The following is a 7,618-nucleotide window of genomic DNA, read 5'->3' on the forward strand; positions in this document are numbered from 1 at the left end:
AATCCCTGTTTAGCAGACAAGCCTATACCACACCTACAGGGCCTGCCCTGTCATGTGATCTCTCTTTGCATGTCTGTATTTGTGCTGTCTCTTATACACATCTTCTGCAAAGCGAAACCTTTTCCCTAAAAGACTATACGATTCAATTTGTAAAAAGGCCTGTAATCCACATAAGCTACTGATCCTCTCCATAGGATCTGGCTAAATATTTGCTCAGCTATAAGTCCTTCATACTGTACAGCCTTGCTCTCCAATCAATGCTTCAATGTAAATTATTTAATCAAGCTTCATCCCCTTTTCTGATAAAAGAATCATAAATAGATAACAGTTTTTCAAGGTATATGTAAATCAATGCTAAAGGGTCAGTTCAATAAAACAATGTATTATATCTTATTGAACATGGAGGTTATGTGACATGAAAGTACTTCAGAACAGGAACAGCAGTGAATCAACAAATGCAGTTTGTCCTCTGCTTCCACAATATTGAGCTTTTGGTTTTGCATGAGACTGTTTTTGTTCCCATGGAAAGTTACACTGTGTTGCTTGTACTTTTGTTTCTCTGTGTCACTAATTTGTCTTTCACACCTTCTTGTATAACCCAGCTGAATGAAACAAGTTCACGTCAGTCCTCTCAGGGCAGCTAAGGCCCTCATAGTAAATCTGTAAGAAGTAGTTGAGGCAAGTTGAGGGAGGTGTGTGGACTAAAAATAACTCCTGTAATTCATTAATTGTGCAGATAATTAATAGACACAATTATATTTTCATATATTGCACAGGAACATTTCCAGCATACAGAAGAGTAAGTACAATAAGTTCAGTGTATTCTGTATTTTTATCTCATGTACTGTGGCAAACATTTGAATGCTAATACTACTATGCTAATTACCAAATGTTAGCATGCTAACACACCAAAAATGGTCAAAATACCTGCTAAACATCAGCAACATTAGCATTGTCACTGTGAGCGTGTTAGCATGTTGACGTTAGCAAATGTTAGCATGCTAACAGGTGATCACTGTAAAAATACCTGCTAAACATCAGCAACATTAGCATTGTCACTGTGAGCGTGTTAGCATGTTGACGTTAGCAAATGTTAGCATGCTAACACACCAAACTAAGATGGTCAAAATACCTGCTAAACATCAGCAATATTAGCATTATCACTGTGAGCGTGTTAGCATGTTGACGTTAGCAAATGTTAGCATGCTAACAGGTGATCACTGTAAAAATACCTGCTAAACATCAGCAACATTAGCATTGTCACTGTAAACGTGTTAGCATGTTGACGTTAGCCGAACAGCTAGCGTGACAGTAGACTCTTAGTCTTGTTAGATTATTGGGTTAGATACATTTTATTTTTTGGATTTAATTTTAATTTATTGGCGGTGAAGTTATCTTAATCTTTACACCTTTGTAGTTTAAAGAAATAATTACCAAAAGAGGGTAAGACAACTTCAGTGACCTACTTTGTGCTATTTGTTTTAAATATCACATTAGCCTCAAACTATTAGATATTATCTTATATTCCCCCCATTATTGACACAGTGTCACTGGTTTATTGTTACAGTACTTATACTGTAGAGTTATTTAGCTTTGATTCAGAGAAGGTTTTTACATTTAAAAATAATGTGTAGTTAGCCAAAACTCTCTCATAGAGAAAATGTTTTGCACCTCATTAATGAATCAAATTGATGTTATCTATGGGGCAGACTGCTGTAGTATGACACACAGCTCTTGATTCATCTGCATGCGGTAGGTGAGCAGTAACAGGCAGTTAAGTGGGAGTTTTAATCAAATTAAGCGCAGGGAACACATGTCCACACGGACTGTAATCTTGTAATCTCATTGTGAAGTCTGTCTGTGGAGACTCAATGAGCTCCTACAGTAGCTGGCTGCAGTAAACATATCACTGTGTGACTGTCTAGGTTAATGAACTTCTTTTGATGACTAACAGATGAACAGAAAGCCTGTTAGTCACACCATCCAGTCCGGCGCTCTGTATCATCACTTATCATGTTGTGAAATGGAAGAGGGCCAGGCCACACACATGCACTAGCCTAGCAAGCATTGGAGTTGTACCTCTAATGTTAGATAAGCAGGTAGAAGGACAGAGACAGATTTACCACATGGCCTATAGCATAAAATCCACACTGGGCCAGAGACGGGGGAGGAAATAAGTGGCGTGATACTGACAACCTTTATGTTTCCTGTCAAAGGAAATTAAAATGGCAACAATATGATTTCATTTCCCAGTGTTATCCTCTGCTCAACATTCATGTGTAGGCTCATGTAAACTCAGGAAGTGGTGTACTGTTCTTCAGCTTAACATTTATAGAATCAAAGTGTATGTACAGTACATGCAAACTAATGCAACACATTACTGACCTGTTGCTTGTCAAATAGTGAGCCCACATTTATCTGTACTGTTGAGCCTCATATCTCATTAGTGAGCTTTTTTTTGTTTTCTCCATCCTCCAGCATTTGTACCCGCTGCTTTATCACATATTTGTTAAGTTACTAGCAATTAACCAAAAATGATCATATCAGATGACCAGATTCATACTCTAAGGCCTTGGCAGTGTTGTTTAAATTGACATGCTATCAGCAGTTGTCCTCATTATTATCACAGGTGTTGATATGACACATGCTATCAGATTGTTATGCACAGTGGATATTAAAATGTAGATACTTATCCCCCAATTCCATACTCTAATTTACAGCATTATACAGTGAGAGCTTCCCGACATGCTACAACCTAATTGTGACACCCCACAGGCTGAACGAGGCTCCCAAATTCATCACCCTGCTTCTAATGAAACCTGCAGCGAAGTCACACACAGCTGCCGAGGAGGACGGCGAGAACTCGCTCACACCAGTGGGAGATAACCAAGGACACTCCGCAGGTATGGGCGCACTCTGTGCATTAACAGTGTTTTACACCATGAACACTTTCAAGCGATGTCCTCAAATGTCATTATGTCATTGTTGACAAACAGTCAAATTTGTATAATGAGTGTTTTTTAGGCTTCATCTGCCACTGTTCATTGTAAGGACACATTTTATAGTGTTATATATGGTTAAAACACTTTATAAAATTCTGTAGAAATGTGACTTGAGAATTTATGTGTTTTGTTTCAGTGATAGAGAAGAGAGACTGTGGATCTGTAGGTCTGTAGGTAACATCTGCAGATACTGTCAGCCTGCATACATGCTTCCTAAACCAGAATGTCATGGCAGATTCTACTGTCTGTGGTGCAAGAGGTAAAACTAAAAAAAAAAGTCCATTAAACACTTCATGCTTTGATCAGCTACTCTCTCTTGTCTGGATTTTGGCAGCTTGACAATTAAAAGACACTTTATAGTGAATTTTTATTGAGTAAATCAGCAGAAGTAGGTGAATAAAAAAAAAAGGATTATGCAAAAGGAGGAGAGTATGTTCACTCATCCTTCAAGGGAATTACCCCCTTGACTGTAGAGTCTTGATATACAAAAAAAAAAAAAAAGATAAACAGAAATTGGCAATGCATGAGCAACAGGAAATGATTAGGCAAATGCTGCAGGACTTAAATAAATGATATAATAACAAATGCAGCTTGTTAAAGTGCGTTTCAAGGAGTTGTCAGTTATGTTTGCACACTGAAGTGAAACTGCCTGCGCCCATGCGAGCGTGACATGCTACACTGGGTGTGTCTACCTCTGCTGACTGAGACTTTACTTTCCTATTCAAATCACACACATCTGAGATAAATTCATATCACACACCCGCACTGGGATCACCAGTTTGTCCACCTTTGTGTTTTTCCCATATGCTTGCTGTGTGCAACAGTTTCCCAACTACAGTAGAAAATAAACTTAATTAGGCGTTAGGTAACCGAGTGAGTGTAATGCAGCCAACTGTCCACCAGGTGGCATGAATTTACAAGACAAATGCAGAGGGAGTTGAGGTCTGTACCCCAATGTGGTTTCCACGTGAGCGTGCACATGACAGTTTCCTGTCACCTCAATCTCCACCTCGTTTTCATCTAAAATGCCTTATTATTTTATAAATTTTATCTATTATATAGAAATAAAATCCAGCTTCCAACTTTTCTGACACAGTCAAAATACTTTAAAGGCAATGTAGAAGTGGAGTTTTATTTGTATAACATTCAAGATATTAATAAACTATATTTTGATCTTAACAGCAGTCAGCAAAAATTTAACTTCTAAAAGATACACTAGTATGTGACTGTGGCTTTTTGCACTTTCTAGAAGTGATATAACAATAATCTTTATCTTTACTTTTATTTTCATTATTTACCATATGACCACTGTTGTAAACGCCTGGAAAAAGTCATGCATTGTGCATTACTAAACAGGTGTATTATAGTTACATTGGTCTATTAGAAAGTAACTTGCAAATTAAATTGAATAAGAATAAACATAAATATGCAGGATGATTATCATAGGGCAATCGGCTACCAAAATAAGACAAATTTTAGCTATCAATTAAATTAAACTCAGTATTAATTCATCTAATCTGCATTATGGGCTATTTATTTAAAAAAAAAAAAAGGACTATTTAATGTGATTCATGGTTGAATTCTGAACAACAACAGGTTGCTGTTGCTCTGCTTCCCTCGTGAGTTTGATATTTTCTAGCAGTGCACATCCAGGCCATCTTGCGACAGTCACAGCTTTAAGGATATTCACTCCCAGCCTGTGAAGCCAAACCGACCGGAAGCGCGGATTGATTTCTCCACGGCAAGCAAAGGCGGCTAAAAAAAGAAAAAAGAAAAAGAAAAGAAAAAAGAGGAAAAAATCAAAGGAGCTCTTATTAGATGATAATCCTCCAACCTCTCGGACGGGATTTCTCGGGAAGAGACAAAGGTTTTAAATCTCAAATTCACAATATACCTGCGATAATAAAGGATTATTCTTTCGGAGATGGGATCTACCTTCAAGGTCCCCACCTGCTGGGCACCGTAATGGTGGTGAGTATATCCAGATCTTTGGAGAAGCGTCTCTCAACCTTTATTAATATGATATTTTACTTCCACTGAAAGATACCGGGACCTGCAGAGACGAAACAACACTATAATGTTGATGTCTTTTGTTTGAGACATAGGCAATGAAAGAACAACGTATTGTGATTTATATATCTTTTATATTTAATCTTTGATATACCTCCGCTAATTGCGGTGCGTGATAGGCGTATACAACCTCAGTGTAATATATATTTTATATTTTTTTTTATTCTTCCCTTCATAAAAGCTAATTCACTGAAGGTGTTTTTAAACTGGCATGTTATATACACCTTTACAGACTATATGAGGACATTTTCCTTTCTTTTGCAAACAAATTAAATGAACAAAAATAACCTCCACGTCGTGATAAACAAAAATACGTTTCAAATATTAGCACCCCCCCACCCCCAAATATATTCCCCCTAACTACAGGCCCTTTTTGGTGCGAAATATTAACTATTATTTACATGTTTGATGGAAAAAGCTTCTGAAGACATGTCATAAATAAGGACAATTAAAAAGAAGGCTTATTTCTATTTATGGTAAACCAGTTGCTGCTTATATAGGATCCTGATTACAAGCATAGAAACATCTGGGCAGGACACGCCCAGACTCATTCAGACCCATCCAGAGGTTTATGGCCGGACTTGTTGTGGACCTGTTACATCACTGAGCCTCAGTACACCTCTAGTTTCTACGTGTCTGATTAGAGTTTGACCTTCATTGTTGTGGGTTCGGCATTTAATTGTATACGCTAAAACAAAATGGAGACGTGAGGCGGGGGGGGGGGGGGGGGGGGGGGGAAACATGTTAGTATTTTATTTATTTATGTTAGTTAAAGTGAAGCCCTCCTGGATCCACAGTTCAAGGACCCACAGGTGGCTCCCGGACCCCAGATTGAGCATCACCGGTTTCCCGGGGATGTAAATGGGAGGCTGCTGCCGCTGAAGCGATTAACAGCCTCAACCTCGGTCGGTCGCTCACCGGCGTGTGTGTGTGCGCGTGTGTACGTGCGCGCGCGCGCGTGTGTGTGTTTACGTGCCGTCGCCTTTTTCCTGTTATTTTCTGTTCCCGCGAGTCGTCGTGCTGCTGGTGGCGTATCTGGAGAGGAGGAGGCGGGAAAAGAGGAGGAGGAGGAGGAGGAGGAGGGAGGGAGGGGGGAAACATGATGGCCGCCGCTAATCAACGGTCGATATAATTCAAAAAGTGTCGTTTGTTTTGTCGGAGTCGTGGAGATGAAGCGGAGACATCATCAACATGGCGACAGCTGCTGCCGCGGCCCCCTCGGCTCCTTTTGAAACCGAAGCGACAATTAAAGGTAGCATGTCGTCTGACACCCGTCGTCTCTGTATTTCTGATTTTCTAATTAGCCATATTAGTTGTTAAGAAAATCAATATGGCCGCTCCAAATTAAAATAGAAGTGTCATACGTAAACGTCTGCTACCTTTAGCCACTTTTAAAGGAAGGGGATGCAAAAGGAAAAGTGCTTTAAGGTCAAAAATTAACTCGCTGTAGTGACACAAATCTATATGAATATTACAGACATGTTGTTGTAGCTTAAATGTATTTAAACACATAGTTTAGGTGGGTTTCTGTTTGTTTTCACAGGCCGCCATTGCTTTAAGCACCATGGACAGCGGCGCCCCTTTGACACCATGTCAGCTGCAGCTTCAGTCATTCACATGAAACCTGAACAACTGAGGTAGATTTAGCAGGATTAGCAGTGAGCAGGTAAACACTCCAGAGATGATGTATTGTTGTTAGGTCTTTTCAAAATGTCTGATACGGTAGGTAGGTTTGCACATTTTGTTTTGTTTTCTGAAGCAGCTGCTCCTGGAAAGTGAAATGTCTGTCCGTGGAAAAAGAGAGAGCTGGTGTTTTTGCTTGAGGGCTCTTAGAGGAGGGCATGTTGTGTAAAGGTTAAGTTCACATGTCTTAAAGTCTGTCTTAAAACAATACTCGTTTAGTAAATGGATTCTCACTGTTCCACAATTGAAGCTGAAACGAGGCTTCACCTGTCCGAATTACACAAAGTGTATCGTGGGTAAAGTTACAGTCTTTTTTAGTGCTAAATTCAGTGTTTTTGCTTCAGTAGACAGTATTTTGTTTGAGCTGTGGTGGAGGAAGAGTAAGACAAGAAAAGACAGATACACACTCTGAATCAGACTTCTGGCTTAACTTTTGAAGACATTTTTTGGCATCTCTGTCCAGCACATGGACATTTGAGTGTTATTTCAACCTCGTCATTTAACTGCTTGACCACCTTGCTGAAAGGAAGGAAATTTAGAGCGTGACAAGTCGGTGTGACGGCTCCTTTTGTTTTTTTTTCTATTGCCTGGCAACAGCGTTGTGTCATTGTGTGGAAATTTTCTTGAAAACCGCAGATAACCCTTGAAATATCACAACAAGATTTGAAGTGCACTGGAGATAGTATAGGCTGTATCATGTGATGAATATCATAGATGTGCGGAAATGTCATCTGTCCCTATATGTTTCCAGCCTGTCATGTTATATTTGACTCCAGGGTTGACCATACTGATAGCTGGGGCTCAGAGGTGGGTGTGGATGTTAGACCTACAGGGTCGATCAGGCTTTGCAACCCCCCCCACCC

At 39.6% G+C, this 7,618-nt stretch overlaps 1 protein-coding gene across 1 annotated transcript in view; it reads left to right on the forward strand.

The window, feature by feature from the left end:
* Positions 1-4,712: 4,712 nt before the first annotated feature.
* The window catches only part of LOC111672395 (sodium channel protein type 2 subunit alpha-like), a 35,198-nt gene continuing 32,292 nt past the window's right edge, over positions 4,713-7,618 (forward strand). Inside the window, exon 1 of the mRNA XM_023429799.2 lies at positions 4,713-4,973. The gene's annotated coding sequence lies outside the window, so the exon portion shown is untranslated. The remainder of the gene's footprint in view (positions 4,974-7,618) is intronic.

This window comes from Seriola lalandi, unplaced genomic scaffold (assembly GCF_002814215.2).
Source record: "Seriola lalandi dorsalis isolate HSWRI2012SDOR001 ecotype SW California unplaced genomic scaffold, Sedor1 jcf7180002054899, whole genome shotgun sequence".
Lineage (NCBI taxonomy): Eukaryota > Metazoa > Chordata > Actinopteri > Carangiformes > Carangidae > Seriola > Seriola lalandi.